This window comes from Apostichopus japonicus, chromosome 16 (assembly GCF_037975245.1).
Source record: "Apostichopus japonicus isolate 1M-3 chromosome 16, ASM3797524v1, whole genome shotgun sequence".
Taxonomy (NCBI): Eukaryota; Metazoa; Echinodermata; class Holothuroidea; order Aspidochirotida; family Stichopodidae; genus Apostichopus; species Apostichopus japonicus.
Window position 1 is genome coordinate 34,691,067 of NC_092576.1, and position 24,098 is coordinate 34,715,164.

The 24,098-nt window shown below is 37.1% G+C and overlaps 2 long non-coding RNA genes across 16 annotated transcripts in view; one reads left to right on the forward strand and one right to left on the reverse strand.

The window, feature by feature from the left end:
• Positions 1–409: 409 nt before the first annotated feature.
• Positions 410–24,098, reverse strand: part of LOC139982708 (uncharacterized) — a 35,610-nt gene continuing 11,921 nt past the window's right edge. For 8 of the 15 annotated variants that reach the window (XR_011798295.1, XR_011798289.1, XR_011798285.1 and 5 more), the window contains 5 exons: positions 23,544–23,610; positions 22,131–22,197; positions 21,145–21,211; positions 20,173–20,239; positions 410–828 (listed from right to left, as the gene is read on the reverse strand). This is a non-coding gene — a long non-coding RNA (uncharacterized lncRNA). The remainder of the gene's footprint in view (positions 829–20,172; positions 20,240–21,144; positions 21,212–22,130; positions 22,198–23,543; positions 23,611–24,098) is intronic. The other 7 variants (XR_011798297.1, XR_011798287.1, XR_011798296.1 and 4 more) reach the window with 5 other exon arrangements.
• Positions 5,634–16,209, forward strand: LOC139982709 (uncharacterized). The gene is made up of 2 exons (XR_011798298.1): positions 5,634–13,676; positions 14,607–16,209. It is a non-coding gene; the product is annotated as an uncharacterized lncRNA (long non-coding RNA).

Consider the following 24,098-nt stretch of genomic DNA (forward strand, 5'->3'; position numbering starts at 1 on the left):
TAGATTGAGAAATAGTAAGCATTTTTCCCCAATCCCTTCACCTTTAATTCATTAATTTATTCAGTCCTGAGAGACCTGCAATAGGTTATCGATATGCCACCATCTCCATCTCCACTCTTCCAACATGAAGAGTCTCTTCCAATATCATCTGCATCAGTTTGTACAATAATGGGTCAAATATCTTTTCCAACAGATACATTGTCCTGATTCCCAATTAATTAATTGGGGGATTTTTTTTGGTTAGGACAGGTTGAGCTATGAGTTTATATTGGACGGGGTAGATCTAATATGTGTGAGGTGAACTTAGTTTCCAAGAGTAAATTTATCCTTGATGAAGAAAATTTCTTTTTGAAGAGTAAAGTAAGTTTTGATGTGATTTAGTAAATTTATATTTGATGGAGTAAATTTATTTTTGATATCCAAGTAATTCTTTTTATGAAGAAATTTTCTTTTCTATGGAGAAAATTTCTGTAATGTGTAATGTAATGTAATGAATTTACTTTTTGTTCTTGTTTTTGTGGTAATGGCCGTCCATAGCCACTCTCATCCAGCTCAAATAAATGACATTGTAACTGTTCCAAGTAGTTATTTTTGCCCATATATGGTGGCTATGTCATATGGATGATTTTCAGCTACACATGCCTACAATGCCTCATGCTTCTTTTAACCAGTCAAACAGCTTCCATGGAGCAAAATAAATTTCCATCTTTTTGGGAATGGCTTCCACCAGGGAGCTGCTTCCATTATTGAGCTCCAAGCAACAGATGACCAGCTCAATGTATTCAGTTGGAAGGTCTTTATTGCTGTTCAGTTCATTGTGTCCTGCACCTAGATGGAGGATCAAAAGAAACAAAAGCAATGTATTTACACAACAAGTTTGGTATAGTAGATATAGTTATTACCTAAAGTAATGCTCCTGAAACAGCAATCAAGTTTTATGATGAATGAATTAGCAGTTCAGAACAGTTTTTATCAAATAGAAATAAAAATTATCATTGGGAGAGAAGGCTATTGGTTTGAACCCCAATTGTCATTGCGTCTTCACATTTCAGTAAAGAAATAATCCAGATATGGAGCATATTGTTTGATATTAAGTCATGTGCAGGTACTTAAAAGTTAGGAATTTAAGCCAAGTCAGTATTAAGTGATATACTCCTATCAAAAGCAGATCTTACCTTTTTTGTCTGGTAAGACTATTAACTGGGACACTATAGTGGCCATAGTAGCTATAGTGGCCAGCATGTGTGTTATGCAGATCTTACTTTTTGTCTGGTAAGACTTTACTGGGACACTATAGTGGCCATAGTAGCTATAGTGGCCAGCATGTGCTTGCAACAAGCAAAAAGAGGGACACTGTAATGGTTAACATTGAAAATTCGGGTGTCTACAAAGACCTAAGACCTGCAAAAAAGGTGACATCCCTATTTTCCGACGTCTCTATGTTCCGAAGTCTCTATGTTCCGAGGAATACGTTCCGATAATTTTTTGGACTAATTTTTTTTACCAACATTTCTTCGTACCCAATTTTTCGGACTCAATTTTTTGGGGGGGACTTAATTTTTTGGGACTCAATTTTTTGGGGGGGACTCAATGTTTTTTGGACCAACATTATTTCTGACGTGACTTGTTAGGACCCACCAATTTTTTTTTCACGAAAAAAAGGGCCCAAAGTTTGTTATGACCCAAAAAGTGCTTGTCCAAAAAAAATTTGGTCATGAAAAATTTTAGAGTAAAAAAAAATGTTGGGTCACAAAAATATTTTGGTCCAAAAACATTTTGGTCCGAAAAAACTTGGTCCGAAAACATGTTGGTCAAAAAAAATTGTCGGAACATAGAGATGTTGCAACATAGAGATGTCAGAACATAGAGATGTAACCCCTGCAAAGCTAAGACCCTATCAACTGCAAAACTAGGACCCTATTACAAACTAAGACCCCACCTACTGCAATGGTTAGGACTATATTGCTACAAGTCCTCCTCATCTCAAAGTGCAACGAATGTGTCATAATGATCAGCCCAATGCAAGCTGTGTGGCAGTTTGACCAATACAGTTATTACCCCTGAAATTAATATTTTTATAGTGGTCTATGTATGGGGATGGCGAGACACTTTACCTCACAAGAAATTAAGCTGTTTTGTCAATGGCTAGGCTAAAATTTAAATAAGATTTAAGATAGACAGGTCAGTACAATTTGGTATAGATTTCAGAAGTGATGACAAAAATGATGCAATGTCCTTGTGATGATACATAATGGGATCATAGGGTTCACTGAGGGGAAGCAATGGAAACTAATAACTCTCGGATAATTCTTACATGAAATGAAGGGAGACTTGATCACAAGCTTGTGTGGCAATAAATAACTAAGTGGTGTTAGAGGTTGGAATATTTAACAGTGAAATACTGATGGTGTAAATTGTAAAAAAATATCCCTGAAATGCAGGCTACGGAAGGTCTTTGTTATGGGAATTAAGTAACAAAGAGACAATATGCAACACATGCAAAGACTGGACCATACAGCGAAAGGTAGTTTTCATGTCGATTGAACTGACAGACAGTTTTCCAATCTTGAACTCAAAGTTTTTTCGTTCTTGATTGAACCAAATTTAATGTCAGATAGCAGTGCATAGTGTGTGAATGGGGAGGGGAGAGGGGGAGGAGGAGGGGCGTTGTCCTTGACTTAATGGTTATTAATTACATATCATGTATGTATTAAGTAAAGCTTTTATCCTTCATCTGAGCTGGGCAATGATTACAAATGATTTATTACAAAAACTAATAAGGATTTTCAGTAATGTAAACCACATTCACCAGTGTGCTGCATGGTGGGCATGTGCACGTATAGAAGCCCACTTTGATTTGAGGAGAGGTGGGATTAAAGATTTGCCCGAAAATTTAACCAATAGAAAGAGCGAACTGGTGATGTTGCAAATTTTTATGCAATCGGACCTCTGCTGCATGAAATAACCATTGACTTTCATGAAAATATAAAGAGATCAGTTACTCACCAACAGCAGCCTACTGTATGTACCGAGTGTGCTGTTCTAGCTATTCTGTGGGATGCCCTTCCAACCCAACAAGTGGGATGGTTCTCCCACCACACCTGTCTGATCAGCTCCTGTTCCTGTTTACATGTTTTTTTCCCCTAATTTTCTGATCAGTTACAACATAACCTACTTAGAAACATTGTAACTTAGATTTCCATTAACTATCCATTTGATTACTCTTCAAATTTTGGAATGGGTTTAACTTTCAGATTATTAGAGAAAATTCTGGCAAAGTTTACCTTCAGATAGTAGAATGGATTTTTGTTGTAAATAAAGTAACATTAAAGCAATAATTAAGGTCAGAGACTTCAAAACTATCCTTCTTCCATTAACAGGATATCTCGTATAGTTTGTGGCCCATTATAGTAGTTACGATTTAAAACCCTCCACGAATCTTTCATACCATCAATTGCCAAACTTTTTTGCAGATTTGGTATGATAAAGCTTTCTGCTTTGCCAAAGCAAAATCGTTCATTACACTTTTCATCTTTTCAAAGAACATGGATAGGCGATGTTTTGTTTATTATTAAAATGTCCACCTTTGTGACATAACAAATGTATTATGATGTGGTTAAATGCAACAAATTCTTAAAAATTAAACCCTATTAGAAAGATCTGCTGTATGAGCACCATGCCATAGCTACAAGTTTCATACAATCTAGCTGCTGGCATTGTAAACTGTAGTCTGACTGAAAAGAAGCCTGCACTGCTGAAAGCTTTTCTCCTTGTTATGTGTAAACCAAATTCAGTAGCATGTGTCCTTACTGTGAGCCCACACTCTAAACTGTAGATTGTGTATACTTTTTGAAAAAGGATAAATTTTGTTCAGTATGTGACAGATACAAGCAGGTCCTTCTCAGTGTTAGTTAGTTTAGTGTAGGCATGCTAACTTTAAGTGCAAAACAGCAGGTATTTCAATTTGACACAATTTCTTTTAGCATTGATTTTGTAACATGCCTGAAATTGACTCTTGTGCAATTTGCTTTAACCAATTGAAAGTTTTCATAAAGTATGTACATTAAATTCAACATATAGTGACCAATAGAGTAACTGATAGGGAACACTCATATTTTCCCTCCAATTTATATGAACTATGCCTGACACACCTAGAGAATGTACATACCACATCGAATACTGCACCAGTCCTTGGATACAAGAAGGGGGGGGTGGTTGTATTTACTTGACTTTCACACTTTATCCAAGTCAACTTACAATACAAATAAAGTTGCAATTGAGTCTAAGCTCTATGATCATATTTGAATAGCGCTATATCAAGCATTGTATTTATTTATAATTATATAAATTGAATGACTGGAGTCTGCAAGACAGGACACTGACAAAGTATATATATCCTAGACTAGTGTGAAAAAAATTTGACCAATGAACCTAACTGTTTCAAACAAAACTTATCCAAAATCAAAGTTGGTATATAATGAAAACCGCAATATAAAACAAATTCTAATTTTGTGCCTGTTCAACACTTTTGAGGTAAACAGTATTGCAAGACCATTCAAAACTTTTTTTGGCAAAGGAGCAACCTTTCCTCTGCTATTTTATTTCCATGTGTACTGTGACTGTGAAACAAGCCAGAAGCCTCCAAAATGTTAGCAGCTTCCAGTTCATTGACCAATAAACAAGAAACAGACATAACAGTGGGCACACTGTCCTTTTTGTTACACCTATGACCTTGATGGGGGCTCTTATCAGGGAGTTGTTACTGGAACAACTCACTGGTATTATCAAGCTGTGCAATGCATACCTGAGAGATATCAATGGCATCTTACTGCATGTATACTCCACTGTTGAATCAGGGAGTTATTGTTCCATAACAACTCCCTGGTTGAATGTACATGTGCTACATTTGTACACAGGTATTGTATGTACAGTACAGGTACCTGTAGTGTAGGGATGAACTACTGTATAAACAGTTGCAAGTCTGGGCTACTTCTTATATACACAAACAATAGCAATTGTTACATTGTTGCTAGCATAGTGGTCAAGAACAGAACACAATGTACAGAAAAATATAATTACTAGACAATAAGTATTTTGAATAGGAAAAAACCCAATGAAGTATGATTTACCTTAGTTCAATACATTTGTCTATTTGGTTCCTGGGAAACGCCTTCCCAAAAGTGTGATAGAATTATTGGAACAGGACATCTACATGCTACCAAATAACAATTACAGGCCACAAGACCGAAGGTCCGCGAGACCGAAGGTCTGCGAGACTGAAGGTTTGTGAGACTGAAATTAAAAGAGGTCCGCAAGACCGAAACCATCACTAGGCCCTAATATTACTACTGGTAATATTACGTTGATTAAGCGCGTAGTTAAAAAGAATTTACAGCCATTTCTTTTCATAGTGGATACCAGTGACTTGCGCAAGGGGGCTTGGGCGGTTGAAGGGGGCGAAGGACCGCCGCTCTCAAAAGTCTCGCCCCCTTTGCTTTCCCAAATGAAATTTTAGAATACAATATAAAAGCAATACCCTATTTTAAACAATATTGCCCCCCTTGTCAATCTATTTGACCCCCTCTAATGAAAAAAGTCTACTTACGCCACTTCCCCCCCCCCCCCCCTTTCGTTGCTATGGTTGTAAAGGTTTAGGTCTTCTAATTACCTTTTTCTCTTTTATCAAAAAGACAAATTTTGAAAATTTTCAGTTGAGTGAGGAACTAAATGCAATTTTTCTGAAAAATATTTTGTTCGAACAGTTGCTTCTTTTTTTTTTGCTTTCTTTTTGTTGTTCTAGTATGTGCATGGAATCATGAAATGGTGTCATTTCAGGTTTTTGTCACTTGGCTCGGACCTTCAGTCTGGCCGGGCTATCAATGGACCATCATGTAGACCATCGATCTCACGGACCTTCTGTCTCGTGGAGTTCCCCCCAAAACACAAACTATACTTAAAAATTTAGAGTGCGATATCTGGCAGGTATAGAACATAGAAATTAAATTGCTGATTTTGGGCCTCTGTAATTTATACAATAGAATTTGCAAAACATTGCAATGAGACTTTGAACAACACTCAGTTCACTGGTGATGATTTTGTGGTTGCAGTGTAACTGCTCTGTATGAAGCTATGTGTTATTTTCATGTCCGCATACATACAGTATAACTGTTATTGTGGCTTAATTAGGACACAATGATTGACAAATGAATTATAAATTACAATAATGTTACAATAATGGTTTCAGCATGAGATTGTATTTGGTTCACTAGCGGCAAGCAAGCAAAATCTTTATGTTATACACAATGATAAATGTCTATTATAAAACTTATATAATTGTTCTCAAAATGCAAATCTTGGGCCCTTTGTCTATTTTCACATTTATACCAAATCCTGTGTTGGCCATTGGGCCTTTCCTGAGGTTGCTTCTGCAGCCCTGTTACATGAAAAAAAAATGTTGGTATTTTTGGACACCCCAATGTCCAATTGGACCAACACCCTAAAATAGTTATCCTGCTCTGTTCACATAATCAAATTATGTGTTGACCATGGGCCCATAATGACTGTTCCATGGGAACCAGGAAAAAGTTGTAATGAATGCAAAAACTGTTCAACTACAAGATTGATTCTGGTTTTTTTTCATGACAAATCAAGTCTGGGCCAAGGGCCCTTGGATGTTTTTTGGCTCTGGTAGAGGATACATTTTTTTCATGTTTTTTTTTGAATACCCAATAACCATAAGGTCTAGCATCGCTAAAAGAACCACCCTGCTCTCTTTTACATGATTAAATAATCTGTGGCCCACAGCACATTTCTGTGGTTGCTGCCTGGGTCTATTAAAAATAGTATACAGTTGCTGTAATTGGTGGTCCAAAGGGTCCTGTACCAATAAAAGAGAACTGCTATCTTTGTGAGTCATGTGAGGGCCACATGAACTTTTTTGGCTGCTGCCTGCACAGGCCCTGGTACAAAAGTTCCTGTATTTGATATTTACGTACCACAATGTCTTATGGGTGTACTGCAAAAAAGGATTATCCTTGTACATTTGGGCCCCAATTTGATGACCCCTAGATGACATACACAGGGCATGACATAGCGGGAACATATGATCTGAAATCCTGGTCATACAGGGATATATACTCTGCCAATCAAACTCCTTGACTCTTTTCACATGATTAAATATTCCGGGTTCCTGGTCCAGTTGACATCACATTAATGCAGACTGGGTTGAAACAGGGAGTTTCTACAGAGCAACTCCCTGGTTTAAAGAACAGGCAGGCCAAGTGCAGTGTAAAGCTAAGCCCACTAAAAGAAGTCAATCATCAGTCATATTTAACAGCACTCATTTGTTGGCGTTGTAAACAGGAAATCATTAAGACCATTTAAAAAGGAAAATCTCATCTTTTCTTGAATGCTGAAATGTTATTGGCATCCAAGTGTATTTCCAGTGGACAAGATATCCATGTGAATCATTAGCTTTTATCTCCCTAAGGCCTGAACAAGCTGTAAATGGGACTAATTTCCATTAAAACTGTAGAAAATGCAAGTTATTTTCAGCTGTTTAGTCATCAGTGAAAATCCATCACCAAGGTCAGGCTCCAGCTGTACCTAGGCCTAAATACAACCCTGCCTAGGAGTAACTTGGCCAGCTGTACATCAGAACAAAAACAATTGATTAACTTCCAGTGTTTATACAGTAGTAAACACAGGTTCAAATATTGTGGAATTTTTTGGCTCATTTGAAAAGTTCATGAATTTATTTACAAGCAAATAACAAGGATACCAGTTGGATTTCTATCCTTGCTTCAGTCTGTGTTTATTTGTCATCACATTGATTGCACTTGCATATCAGTTACTAGGGATATGGCATGTATTTATCATATAGGCCTATTTATTTTCAAGATATCAAGAAACACAACACAAGAGAGTAGACTGATGTAAATTTTCTAATTTCTGAAGGACTGTGTTAGGTCATTAATATACCCTGAAGGTCTTTTAAAAAGAAGCCTGTCACTGTATCTTCACTTTTCCCCATGCATAAATAATTCAAAGAAAGGAAAAGGTTTTTATTTCAAGATAGTAGGTTTTCTGGGCAGAGAGAGATGAAAGAAGAAAACTTGAACAACTGCATTTGTAAACAAACACTTGTCATTGTAGTGCCTGATGAATGTCAACCTTAGTTGATGATTTTCAATGGAGGGGTCTTTGTTACTGAAAGTCCTTTTAAAGTTATTTCTGTCACAAAGAAACAAGTTCATCGTTTGGGCCTTTAACGTAGACCAAAGCTAAACTATATTTTGTAATGTTTATATACTGTACTCTAGGAATAATGATTACTAAAACCAGATGTCAGAACCAAGCTGTAAATCACGAGTCAAGCCTTTTTCGGACATGACAGAGAATACACAGGGTCCTGGACACTGATTGGTCAAAAGAAACAACATGTTAACATTACCTCGCCTAGTTAGTGAAATTTGACGAGCACATATGGAACATTCAAAGGCCTAATGGAGGATTAATCTATTAGGTCTAGTCTATCAATTCAATTGCAACACCTTCCGGTCTATTAAAAACTGCTTTGTCAATGTCTTGGCCCTGGTTTATTATGATTCAAAACACGTAATATATGCCATACGCTGCTATAGTATATAATGCCATGCTACAATACTAATGTTACGAGTGCCTATGTTGCAAGAGCTGAAGTAGTACAGATAACACTGAGTCGTTGCGGATAAACATGATTAACATTTGTTGCTTGCAACTTTTTGGCAAGATGATTTTAACTCAAATGCGTTCAATGTAACCTGTCTTGTTCAAGTCGAGAATAAAAGTCGAGAACTTAACGTATTGTTTAGAAGAAGTATGCTACTCAAGGAGAGATATTTTCTTAACGTGTGCAGAATTCATTGTTTCCCGCCAAAATTCTTTGCAAATCTATGCCTGGATTATTTCCTGCGTAGCCAACCTGTAAATTTGAGATTGCTGTGAAGATTGTATGTTCAGCTGGCATTCACTAGCCAGCCATGTACAGTATATGATGGAGCGAGCTGGTAGTCCCAATATTGTAGCATGCACTACAATTACTATAAGAGTCCTCCTTGCTTCCCTATTGCAATGATTTTAAGTATATTTCCTCTCACATTCAAAATGAGAAAACTGAGTGGTGGTTGCAAATTGTTTTGCCATGCACTTATTCATGGGATAACCTCTATATTTCCATTTGTCATGTCATTAATTCCTTTGCAGTGGGAGGCTTCTGGACCACAGGCTTACTTGCAAGTAAACAGAAGGGTCACTGTGAAGTGATGTGTTATCGCCAGTATCCATTTAATGTGATGAGAATATACCTTGCCACGAATCATGATATTGTCACATGTGATTTGTATCAGTGGTAAAGCAGGGAGTTGGATAAAGAGTATACTGGTACTCTACCATTACATATCAGGTCTAAAGACCAGAACTAATCAATTTTAGGAACTGATTTGGGGTTTTATTAGATTATTTTCTTGTTAGATTATATTCACCTTTGCTGTCCTTAAATTGCCAACAAGGAAGTATCTTTTTGCATTGACCTTGTTGACCTGCCCCCACCCAAAGAGAACAAACAAAGAAACAAGAAAATCAAAGCAGATGTTGAATTTGTTGTTGAAGTGCCCAATGCTATCTGCTGTGCAGTCACATTTGTTGTCATGCAGACTACATTTAGTGTGTTCATATTGAAGCTATGTACAGTAATCATGCTACGAAAGCATGCAACTAACCTTAATTTGATCTTACCAATATGACATGTACACTAAGGTTATCTAGTGTATACATTGCAAAAGTACTACAGGTAGGGAGTAAGGTTGGGGGGGGGGGTGTCAAAAGGTCTGAGCAAAATAAAATATGACAGAGACAGAAATTCAGCCATTGTACTATGTTCAAACAAACGGTCAGGAACGGGGCAGGAATCTTTCCCCAATTAAATGGCTGAATCCTACAATATACATAGTCTATCAACATGCACATGAGGAGGTTACTTGTACATAAAACAACCATCAACACAATCTACATGTACAGTATAAATTCATGAGAATTTTGTTGACACAATCAAAGGTCTGTGAATCTACAAAATTAATCACATACTGTATGGCTGTAATTGTTTGAGAACTTTGTCCACACAAATGACACAAATCAGACATGTGAATATAATTGAGATCAGGAAAATTTAACACAGTATCTTGAGTGAAAATAGAGTGACTTGCTCCATTAGTTTTCTTTATTCTTTACTGATTTACTAAGTTATAAAGTAGCATTAACAGTGAGAATTGTTGAGTCAATGTTTCATGTACATTTCATGTACTATTTTATCCTTTATTAAAAAACCTTTATTACATTACCAGTAAGTGTGCACCTAACATTTGCCACACAAATCCAAACCCATGTACAATATTGTGTAGTGAGAACAGTATTGTGGAGTTCATATGGTTTGATTTTACTTGTAATTTACATTTGATTGCAAAAGTTTTTGATAATAATTGACTGCAGGGACTGGATTAAGGAACTTTTAAGTCTTGGCTACCCTTGAGAAACAATTTCCAGATTTGCAGTATCTAACACAAAAATGACATCCTAATAGGATTATGATCTAAACTAATACGGCAGATGTTTAGCCAGAAGTTTGGCAAACCTGAAACGAAACAAACATTGGAGGGATGTGATACAGGCCTAGGTCTTATAGCCTACAGTAGTTCTCACCTCTTCAACCAAATCAAACTCTCAATGGGCCGAGACAAAAATAAGTGCACTTCGCTACCAAATGAATCTTTAGACATGAGCAAAACTTTTTACAAGATTGTAGTGTGTAGATTCACGATTGCAGGGTTTCGCTAGTCGCACCTTAACTGAAACGCGTTGGCTTTTCTCCTGGGGAGGATGTACGCTCAGAGATCGGCATGATTTGAAAGTTCAGATCGTATTTAAACTTCTCAAACCGACCTTTTGTTGATGAAAATTGCACCAAATAGGAAAATTCAACCACTAAATACAGTAAGGTATAAGTAATCCAGTGAAGACTCTTACAATATTAAAACAATCATCAAAGGTAAAACTCATTTGCATGCATGGCTAAGGTGAATCACGCTACTTGAAAGGGAAATATTTATGTACAGTAATTAATATACAAGCCAAGGGCATGGGAACCGGGGAGCCCCCCCAGTGAAAAATGTGGAGGGGCGGAAGCATCATTCCGCCCCCCCCCCGGTTCCCAAATCAGAAAACCCCTTTTTCATTTCCAAATGAGAAAAAAATCTCATTTGGAGCACCAATTGTATCTAAGGCCAGGTGAAAATGCAAAATTATACACAAAATGGAGTGGGTGGGTTGAAGTGTGCTGTATATTGTACCAAATTGCATCTGAGGCCACCTGAAAATGCAAAAAAAAATCCAAAGCGGAGGGGACACCCCCTTCCTCCCCCAGGCCGGCCATCAGTCTTCAGCCCCCCACCAAAAAGTACCTTCCTATGCCACTGATACAAGCTAATGTTCAAAGCTAATAACCTTGAAAGGTGCAGAGACGACCAGTGACCAAAAGTGAACATCAGTGTTACTAGAGGGCCGATTTTCACATGTGGGCCGAGCCCACAAAGTTTGGAGACCCATAACTTGAAAAGTAAAGGTCCAATATTGATGGAAAAAGTGTCACTTTAAAGCTAATGCAATGGGATTTAACAATTCACTGTCAGATATAAGGTAGACTACATTAATCAATAATTGAACATTTGACCTTTACTTTGACTTTGGAAATTACCTTGTGAAACCATTTCGTATTCTTCATAATTCTGAATTTTTTGATAACCTACCTATAATTTCAAAGAAAAGTTTGGTTGCACTTTTTGAAGTTTTGAAACTTTGTATCTCTGTAACAGGCACCTGAAAATAGTCATCTCAGCAATTCTATAAGTTATCATGCAATTTACACTGAGTAACACAATTAAGATGCAGGAAAAGTGACACACCAAAATATTTGCATAATTTGTAATACAAGACAGCATTCAACTGTGATATCTCTCTCTAAGCATTACAATGCGTAAATTATAACTGTAAATACTGTGCTACTCCAGGCAAGAATGTTAATTCAGAATCCATTGTTCTATTGACATATATGGATGCTATATGATATCATACAGGCCTATAAATTTACAAACAAATCTTTCGTTGGCGCCAAAATCAAGTTGATCAGTTTCTACGTTGTTTCTTCGTATATATAATTAAGATATATGTCGTAGAATTTACCTACAACATTTATTTTGTGATAAATGATCTATTTAATGATAGTGTAAATTTATTCCCTGACAGGTGTGACAACTGCATTCAGTGTAAATATACCTTGAATTTCAGGATAAACTAGAACAAAACAGGCCAAATGCCATACATGTCTAGTAGATATCCGTAAATCTCAAATAATTTTGGCCCTTATCTTGTTATTTCTAAGCCAAATCCCTTCAAAGATGTATGTGTGAGAGTCAACTAATGTTTGTGTCACCTGCAGTGTTAGATTGACTAGAACAAAATTGAAAGTGCATGCTTATGTATAGGGCTATATCCAGGAACATAAAATCTGGTGAGTTTTTTGGTCTATGCTTAGGATACTGTACATGCAACAAGAGTCCATCAAAATTATATTTTGGATGAGAAACAAAATGTGCATTGATGACATTACTTGAAGTAACCATTTCACTCAATAAATAGGATTTTATTACAAGGTCTTTGATATATTTATGATGATCAATGTGTATACCTGAGGTGTGCTAGTTTTTTCTATCGAATTTCAGGAAAAAGTTTGAAAATTGTTGTTTAAACACTTATTTTCAATAGGAGACACATATTCCTGCTCATGTATAGCAAGTAATTCTGTTTGCCACATCAAATTTCCACATACTAGGGCTCCAACATAAAAGAAGTACCCCAACACACTGTACTGTATAATCACATAGATTCAGGCCACTCTTTTATTCTGCTCATCTTCATTGACATAAACTATCGACACAATAGGGTATACATGTTTCCTGTTTATCTGGTCTTGGGGTAGTGTTCAGGTTCAGCTGAAGAGAATCACTACTCTAGCTTTTTCACACTGGTGCTTCTTTTGTTGGCTGTTTTGAGTGATCAGGGATTTATCTTAATAGTCCATCGGGGCAGGCTCGATATCGTTCACTGTCGTTGCACATATTTAGTACCAAGGTTTGATCACATATTATGGTGTGTTTTCATATGCTTATTACAATTCTCGATGTTGGATGGTTCGGGAAGTGTTATCTTAAGAGTAAACAGCAGTTTAAGACGGACTCATTTAGTCCGCTTTGCGTTGTTAGGACTTCTCCGAACGCAGCGATTTTTTCACTCAAGAGCCAATCAAAATCCTTATTTTATGGCATGTGATATGTCAGCTGATACAGAAACTGCTCGGCTCGGCGTGATGTTTATGCACAGACTGTGTGTATGTAACGTTTGTACGTGTTTACAATTAGTCTGCATAACGTACTGCATAACAAGAGAACGATGGGCTGAAAGTCTAACGAAATTTACAGCCAACAGTTGGCAAACCGACGTCAAATGTGCCGAGATATGAAGCAGTATTGAGGGTGGCAAATTTTCATACCTAGAAGGTGCTTCCATGATTCAGTACACGAACGATGAAGGTAATTCAAGGCCTGTTACTAATACTCATGTTAGAGCATTACTGTGACAAGAAAACTTCCTCAAGTGATACGAATGCCAACTATGAAAATTTAGGACAAGGCTCTTCAATACTATACTATTACTAGTTTGCCTTAGACTAGAAGTGATTAACGTAGCACCCATGAAGGATAGATCGACAGCTACTATATACTGGTATCTGTTATATTTATGTCATGTTTTATTTGCCATGAAACAAAGAAATGAAATCAACACCAGTGTAGGTTCCATAGGCAGACTAACGTTAGGCCTATCAATATTCAATGTCAGCCTAGGCCTATGGTCTAGCCTCTAGTCTTGTATTAATTTGTCAAAACAGGGCCTAACTAAGCCCAGAGCATGTCTCCATGGCTGCTGGTAGTACTGGCACACACACAAACAAATGTAGCGTGTAATGTAGCTTATATACAGGCCACTAAGTAAATAGGCCTAGGCAATGCTACAGTATTGCCTAGTCTCAGATCCCTTCTTGTATTTTGTACACCTAACAAAGCGAGTTGGCACATGTAAGTTTCCAGCTAATTTAGCATCAGCATGGCACTCGATATAGTTGCACCTATAGCCTTATTACAGCTCTTTAAAAATTTGGAAAAAAATATTTCATATCAAAGCATCTTGCTTGGTTTATTTTACTTTGATGCATGTATGGAGAGGCCTTCGTTTAGTATGGGAAATCCGGTCAAGTAGCATTGCATGTGTTCTCAAACCTTTGTAGTGTGTGGGTTTGTAACTATACCCTACCAAGCTCATGGCTCCAGACTTACACTGAAATAAATGGAGGCATATTAGTCAGTTGAGTTCCAGTGTAGACAATTAATGTGAACCACAGCGGATCAACAGGACAATTCAAAATACTGTATCAACCAAACAAATTTTTTTTTGATTTGTTGCAGATGAAAGTGCAGGCCCATCGGCGCCAAAGACAAGGATATTTGCGGTGCTCCCTCTACAGAGATTTCTCTGGCACAATCAGGACTCAAGTTTTCAAAAGGAAGATATGTTAGCGGGCAGACAGAACAGCTGTCTCAGTGTCTGACACGAGATGCTGAAAAACAGCTCAAAGAAGCTGCTGTGATGAAAGGATGACAGTGCTATTGCCCAAGACATTCTGTCTTCACATAACAGAGGAAGACTACTTCTTCCTAAGCAAGTGGCTTTGGGTGTTGGTCATGTTGATAGTGACGAGGAAGTCATATCACTCAGAAAGGACTGTTTGTGTAACCAAAGCATAACATGGTCAATATTTTGTTAGTGTTTATGTTGATCATTTTCTTTCATTTTCCATATTTGTTTAATTCATTTGATCTTTTCCGTTCTTTTTCTTATTTTGTTTTATTCATTTGACAATGAATAACTTACTTTGGTAGATTGAGGAGTTCCCTAAAGTTTCGCTTTTATGCTACTACTACAGGGCAACAGTTTGTGGTCAGGTGGCCCTGTGTGACCTTTGTCATTTTTGAACATAGTTATTGTTTTGTGTGGCCCTTGTTTTCTAGGAATACATGTAATGGCTCCAAGCCTCTATCACTTTTGAGAACTGTGGGAGAAATAGACAGTTTAATAGCTATTTTGTTTTGGTAGGAATATTCTTGGTGATGGATGTGTAACAACAAATTTATTTAAGGACACTGATGAGACCCATATATAAGTTTAGATTCGGGTTAAGTAATGTGCCTGGTAATTATTTAGTAATTTAATTGACAGCTGATAGGTCAATGGGCCCAGATACCAGGGAGTGAAGAGCAAGCTGGTCAAGAGCAGTTCAGTGAGCAAACCTACCCCAGTGACTTCCACAACAGAGTGAACCTGCCTCTGATCGAAGTAACCCAAGGAAGTAATTATATTTCGCGACTTTTTAGTTGGTTGACCCGCGCCGCGATTGTGTTCTAACTTAGGACTTTTAGGCAGTTTATTTTCAAATAAGTTCAGTGGATATCTTGTTAGATGTAACAGCTCTGATCTGTTAGTTACCCATTTATATCATTTAAATTTTTCTTTAAGTTTAAGTGACCCCATTGTTTTTAATACAAGATTCATGTGCATAGTAAACCTACTATTTTTCCTTATGTTTACTTTTGTGTGAGCGTTTCGCCTTTTCAAGTTGTCCCCATGATCTCAGAGTCATCCGGTCCTTCTCTCATGGGAAGGTGCTACTTATAATTTTCCCAAACCTAAAAACATATATTTTTGCCTGGTCACTGCGTTTTTGACCAGCTACATTTGCGTTAAAGGTGAGTCTCGAGGCAGACTTCAGGAGACGGACAGTGTTTAAAAATGCATTTGTTCAAATTATGTTTAACACAACATAAATTTGTTGTTTTCGAACAATAACACTGCTTTAAGAATCCAACAACTCTTAAAATATTCTTCGGACATTCCTCTTTTACTTCAGCCAACACATCCTGGTTCTTAATACTGTGTTTAATTATTTTATCATCTTGCTGTGACAAGGAACTGCTCTGTTTAATTGTCGTACAGTAAAACGTATAAGAATGACGTTATTTGTTTATTATTTACTCTTTACATAACACCTCTCTTAGCACCCAACAACTGTTAAAATGTTCTTCAGACGTTCCTATATAGCTTTCAACCAACATTACCTTGTCCTAAGTACTGTTAGTGCAAGAACATTTAAATTATGTTATCATCTTGCTGTGACAAGAAACTGCTCTATTTTCATTATAGTACAACGTATAAGAGTGACGTCATATGTATATTGTTTACTCGTAAAATAACACCTCTCCTAGCACCCAACAACTATTTAAATATCATGATATCGCTCCATTACTTTCAACCAACACTTCCTGTTTCTAAATAAGTGCAAGAACAATTAAATTATGTCGTTTCCATGTTGCTGTTACAAGGAACTCCTGAGTTTTGATTGCCGTCCAACCTATAACAGTGAGGTCATATGTTTACTGTTTACTTGTGAAGTATTACCTCCTTTAGCATCCAACAACTCTTCAAGCATTCTAAGGACATTTCTTTACAACATCCAACCAACAAACCTTCAAGTTGGTTCTAAATAGGTTTAGTAACATTTAAAAACTATTATCATGTTGCTGTGAATAGTCGTTGCTGATTTTCAATTTAGCCCACACTTCCTAGTGAGGTCATTTGTTGTTTACATGCAAGGTAACACCTCTCCAAGCATCCAATAACTCCTAAGATAATCTCAGGACATCCCTGTAAAACTATCAACAAAAACATCTAGGTTATAATAAGTGCAAGACCATTTAAATGCCATTTTCATGTTGCTGTGACAAGGAACTGCTTTGTTGTAATTGTCTTACACCGTACAAGAGTGACGTCATTTGTTTGTTGTTTACTCGAAAAATAACACCTCTCCAAACATCCAACATCGTGAAAAATGTTCCTAGGACATCCCTCTACAACTTCCAACCAACAAACCTTGGTACTAAATATGTGCAACGAAACTCGTTTTTTAAGCACATTTTGAGGCCTGCCCCGATAAACTATAAGATTTGTTTGCTGGAGAATATTAATTGATGTATAGAGGCGTTCTAGACAGAGTAGTCAATTCGCTGACACAATAACAATGGTGAATGAAGCAGTCATTAATTTTATGAACTGTTAATTACACAATTAACTTCAAGTTCTTAATCACTAACATGCCCTCAGTAAACTTACCAGAAGGAACAGCAAGAAATGTGGAGTTACTATGCCAAATTTGACTGCACTAGAAAATCTATTATATTAAGGAAGATGCACAAGTTCTATATTCTACACAATCCAAACATGGGTGCACTTTAGCAACAGTTGCAGTGGGTATTGTTGAGACAAAAACATACGATTAATTGTGCTTTAAGCTATATCATGATCTGCAGTTCCTGGCAATAGCTGAATGTGACAACTGGATTAATTTCTAAAAGTACAAGATAGAGTGCACAGTAAGCATTGTCCACAATCTGAAACTGTATAAGAGAACAATGTTAGGAGCGCAAGTAAATACTAACATGGTTTGATTGTGCTTGAACTTAAGTTCAATTGATTCATATGGACAAATATTGTCTGCAAACACTGAAAGAGGAGTCACAGTTTTTAAATATTTTGGTTCATACCTATTTTGATAAGGCCAGTTACAATGTAAAATACACATTACGCATCGTCCACACAATCTGAAACTGTACAAGAGTACAATGTTAGAAGTAAAAGTGACTACAAACATGGCTTGATTGTGCTTGAACGTAATTTCAATTGATTTACTAACCAAACTATTGTCCCCAGAGACTGGAAAAGGAGATATTAATGTTTAAGGTTAAGGCTGTTACAGATCGGATAACTTACACAATGACAGGTGACCGGACAACTCCCCCTGGAAAATTACCCCCCGGACAATTACCCTCCAGAAAACTCCCCCCCTGGACAATTACCCCCGGACAATTCCCACCCAGACAATTCCCACCCCGGACAGTTCCCACCCCAGACAATTCCCCCCTGAACAATTCCCATCCCGGACAAATTCCCCCCGGACAATTACCCCCAGGTCAATAACCCTCCCGGACAATTTCCCCCCGGACTATTCCCCCCCCCCAAGACAATTTCCCCCGGACAATTGCCCACAGAAAATTGTCAATCGGGAGCACCCAATTGGTACGATTTTAGAGGCTTTTGCTCCCAAATGTTGTCCCCCTACTCACGAAGCAGGGGGTATCCAGGATTTTCTAACCCGGGGGGCACGAATTACTATCTAAGGGGAGCACCACCATTGGTTGGCGTGCAGCTTAGAAGACAATTTCGGGTTTTGATTCCCCCCAGATTACCGGAAATGGCACTTCTCGGGCTTGAAATGACCAACCAGATGTACACTTTTGCCTGAGAACCAAGAATTTCCCAATAGTTTTTTTTGTTCATCCATAACCGTTTTGAAGATGTCAACACAGTCACACATCATGTTCGACTTCATCACATCTCCTGTGGATCATTGCTTTTTGTAGGTGATTCAACGTCGCGGCCCACAATACCCGTAAGCACCATTTTTGAGGTTTTAAGCCCATTATTTGTTCACAATTTTGAAATTCACAATTATCGTAAATAATTTCACTTCAAAACATACCCATTATGTTGCACAACATTTCATCTATGGACAACCAATATAGAAAAACCTCCTTCAAACCCTAACAGACCGTTCAAAACTGCACGAGTAGAGGGAAGTATGTTGAAGAATGGTGGTCGGGGAATTTTTGAAAATTCAGACAGTTAATTTATTGGTGTACAAATATTAAACCTCTTATAACGGCTACTATAAAACTTTGTTGAAGGAAATGAAAGAAATGAAAAAAATTCCCGAAATCGAACACTTCGCACATGTGCAGTTTGGATGCTGTTCATCACAGAATGCCATTATAGGTGTAACACACTACTTGATACTATCTAAGCGGAGCGCCACCATCAGTTGGCACAGAGAGTATGAGTATTTTTTTTTGCCAAAAAATACCCCTAGATCGTCGGAAAAAACACTTCCCGTTTAAGTAGCATTTACACATCGGTTATTTTGGGAAATGGCAAATTCGGGAGTGGTCACGCTCCATGTAGGTCAGTGCACGACCTCTAGACGTCACTAATACACAACACGATCACTTGTTATCGATAAAGTGGTTCGTTGCCGGATTTTGTCAAGGTCTTGGTACTATATGGGCAAAGGTCATTAATTAAGTTTCATAACTCATCGGGAAGCGATTAGAGGGGTGGGGCGTAGGGTTGTGGGCGCGTTTTCATGGAGATGGGAACAAAGAAGTGGTGGGTGCGTCCTTTTCTCTCTTTTTTCTTTTTCTTTTCCCTTCCTTCCTCCTCTTTTCCCTTTTTTCTTCTCTTAGTTTTCTCTCTTCTTGGGTTCTTCTACCCAATGTGTTACTCATATACACCAATATTAGATTGGTCAAAGCTTCCCTTATTGAGATATCGTATTTACAAGCGAGGCTTTACACCCCCCCCCCGCCCCCTGTCCCAACACACACGCATACACACACACTCTCCGCCAGCATGAATGCATAGGTTACGATTGTCATCGAAACCAAAAATGAAATCTCTTGTTGCACACCCCCATTTTTACTAGAATAATAGCCTTAACCCCGCCTACATCGGCTGTCAATCAATCGTCGAAATTTCCAAGAAGGGGATTGTCTGGGGGGGGGGGGAATTGCCCGGGGGGCAATTGTCATGGGTGGTAATTGTCCGAAGCGGGATTGTCCAGAGGACAATTGTCAGGGTTGGCAATTGTCTGGGTGGGAATTGTCCGGGGGGCAATTGTCAGGGTTGGTAACTGTCCAGGTTTGAATTGTCCGATGGGGAATCGTCCGGGGGGGTAATCGTCCGGGGGAAATCGTCCAGGGGGGAGTTGTCCGGGAACCCAATGACAATCGTAACTGAAGCAGTCATTAATCTTCTAATTTGTTTATTACACAATTAACTTCAAGTCATTGCCCTCAGTTAACCTACCAGTGATATTAACGTCCATCTTCAGGAAAAGAAATGGTTGGAACACTTCAAGAGCCCTTTCCATTGCCTGTTGAAAAAGCATATATAAAGTCATTAACTACATTGCCTTGATACAGCTGGTTAATGGAAAATAGAATCACCTTTTTTTATTATAATATGATATTCATCTGCAATATAGAATGAATAGGTTATATTGTCCACAATATCCAAACATGTGAACAATGAAGAAGGTACAGTAAGAAATGTGGAGTTACTATGCCAGATTTGAAAGCACTAGAAAATCTATAATATTTAGGAAAATGTACAGGTTCTACATTCTACACAGTCCAAACATGTGTGTACTTTAGCAACAGTTGCAGTGGGCATTTTTGAGACAAAAACATAAGATTAATTGTGCTTTAAGCTATATCATGATCTGCAGTTCCTGGCAATAACTGAATGTAACAACGGGATTAATTTCTAAAAGTACAAAATAGAGTGCAAAGTAAGCATTGTCCACACAGTCTGAAACTGTACTAGGGTACAATGTTAGGAGCTCAAGTAAATACTAACATGGCTTGATTGTGCTTGAACTTAAGTTCAATTGATTCATTTGGACAAATATTGTCTGCATACACTGAAAGAGGAGTCACAGTATTTATATTTTTTCGTTCATGCCTATTTTGTTTAGGCCAGTTACAAGGTAAAATACACATTAAGCATCGTCCACACAATCTGAAACTGTACAACAGTACAATGTTAGGAGTACAAGTAACTACAAACATGGCTTGAGTGTGCTTGAACCTAAGTTCAATTAATTCACTTACAAATCTATTGTCCCCAGAGACTAAAAAAGGAGATGTTAATGTTGAAGGTTAAGGCTGATTCAGATCAGGTAACTTACACAACGACAATCGTAACTAAAGCAGTCATTAATCTTCTAATCTGTTTAATACACAATTAACTTAAAGTCATTGCCCTCAGTTAACCTACCAGTGATATTAACGTCCATCTTCAGGAAAAGGAATGGTTGGAACACTTCAAGAGCCCTTTCCATTGCCTGTTGAAAAAGCATATATAAAGTCATTAACTACATTGCCTTGATACAGCTGGTAAATGGAAAATAGAATCACCTTTTTTTATTATAATATGATATTTAATAATTGATATTCATCTGCAATATAGAATGAATAGGTTATATTGTCCACAATATCCAAACATGTGTGCAATGAAGAAGGTACAGTAAGAAATGTGGAGTTACTATGCCAGATTTGAAAGCACTAGAAAATCTATAATATTTAGGAAAATGTACAGGTTCTATATTCTACACAGTCCAAACATGTGTGAACTTTAGCAACAGTTGCAGTGGGTATTTTTGAGACAAAAACAAAAGATTAATTGTGCTTTAAGCTATATCATGATCTGCAGTTCCTGGCAATAACTGAATGTAACAACTGGATTAATTTCTAAAAGTAGAAAATAGAGTGCACAGTAAGCATTGTCCACACAATCTGAAACTATATAAGAGTACAATGTTAGGAGCTCAAGTAAATACTAACATGGCTTGATTGTGCTTGAACTTAAGTTCAATTGATTCATTTGGACAAATATTGTCTGCATACACTGAAAGAGGAGTCACAGTATTTGTATTTTTTTCGTTCATGCCTATTTTGTTTAGGCCAGTTACAAGGTAAAATACACATTAAGCATCGTCCACACAATCTGAAACTGTACAAGAGTACAATGTTAGGAGTACAAGTAACTACAAACATGGCTTGAGTGTGCTTGAGCCTAAGTTCAATTAATTCACTTACAAATCTATTGTCCCCAGAGACTAGAAAAGGAGATATTAATGTTGAAGTTTAAGGCTGATTCAGATCGGGTAACTTACACAACGACAATCGTAACTGAAGCAGTCTTTAATCTGTTAATCTGTTTAATACACATTAACTGCAAGTCATTGCCCTCAGTTAACCTACCAGTGATATAAAAGTCCATCTTCAGGAAAAGAAATGGTTGGAACACTTCAAGAGCCCTTTCCATTGCCTGTTGAAAAAGCATATATAAAGTCATTAACTACATTGCCTTGATACAGCTGGTTAATAGAAAATAGAATCACATGCTTTATTATATTATAAAATTTAATAATTGATATTAATCTGCAATATAGAATGAATAGGTTATATTGTACACAATATCCAAACCTGTGTACAATGAAGAAGGTACATTAAGAAATGTGGAATTACTATGCCAGATTTGAAAGCACTAGAAAATTTACAATATTTATGAAAATGTACAGGTTCTATATTCTACACAATCCAAACATCGGTGCACTTTAGCAACAATTGCAGTGGGTATTGTTGAGAAAAAACTCTAAGATTAATTGTGCTTTAACCTATACAGTATCATATTCTGCAGTTCTGGCAATAACTGAATGTAACAACTGGATTAATTTCTAAAAGTACAAAATAGAGTGCACAGTAAGCATTGTCCACACAGTCTGAAACTGTATAAGAGTACAATGTTAGGAGCTCAAGTAAATGCTAACATGGTCTGATTGTGCTTGAACTTAAGTTCAATTGATTCATATGGACAAATATTGTCTGCAAAGACTGAAAGAGGAGTCACAGTATTTACATTTTTTTGTTTATGCCTATTTTGTTTTTAGGCCAGTTACAAGGTAAAATACACAGTAAGCATTGTCCACACAATCTGAAACTGTACAAGAGTACAATGTTAGGAGCTCAAGTAAATGCTAATATGGTCTGATTGTGCTTGAACTTAAGTTCAATTGATTCATTTGGACAAATATTGTCTGCAAAGACTGAAAGAGGAGTCACAGTATTTAATTTTTTTTGTTTATGCCTATTTTGTTTAGGCCAGTTACAAGGTAAAGTACACATTAAGCATTGTCCACACAATCTGAAACTGTATAAGAGTACAATGTTAGGAGCTCAACTAAATGCTAACATGGTCTGATTGTGCTTGAACTTAAGTTCAATTGATTCATTTGGACAAATATTGTCTGCAAAGACTGAAAGAGGAGTCACAGTATTTAAATTTTTTTGTTCATGCCTATTTTGTTTTTAGGCCAGTTACAAGGTAAAGTACACATTAAGCATTGTCCACACAATCTGAAACTGTACAAGATTACAATGTTAGGAGTACAAGTGACTACAAACATGGCTTGAGTGTGCTTGAACCTAAGTTCAATTGATTCACTTACAAAACTATTTTCCACAAAGACTGGAAAATGAGATATTAATGTTGAAGGTTAAGGCTGATTCAGATCAGGTAACTTACACAACGACAATCGTAACTAAAGCAGTCATTAATCTTCTAATCTGCTTAATACACAATTAACTTTAAGTCATTGTCCTCAGTTAACCTACCAGTGATATTAACGTCCATCTTCAGGAAAAGGAATGGTTGGAACACTTCAAGAGCCCTTTCCATTGCCTGTTGAAAAAGCATATATAAAGTCATTAACTACATTGCCTTGATACAGCTGGTAAATGGAAAATAGAATCACCTTTTTTTATGATAATATGATATTCATCTGCAATATAGAATGAATAGGTTATATTGTCCACAATATCCAAACATGTGAACAATGAAGAAGGTACAGTAAGAAATGTGGAGTTACTATGCCAGATTTGAAAGCACTAGAAAATCTATAATATTTAGGAAAATGTACAGGTTCTATATTCTACACAGTCCAAACATGTGTGTACTTAATCAACAGTTGCAGTGGGCATTTTTGAGACAAAAACATAAGATTAATTGAGCTTTAACCCATATCATGTTCTGCAGTTCCTGGCAATAACTGAATGTAACAACTGGATTAATTTCTAAAAGTACAAAATAGAGTGCACAGTAAGCATTGTCCACACAGTCTGAAACTGTATAAGAGTACAATGTTAGGAGCTCAAGTAAATACTAACATG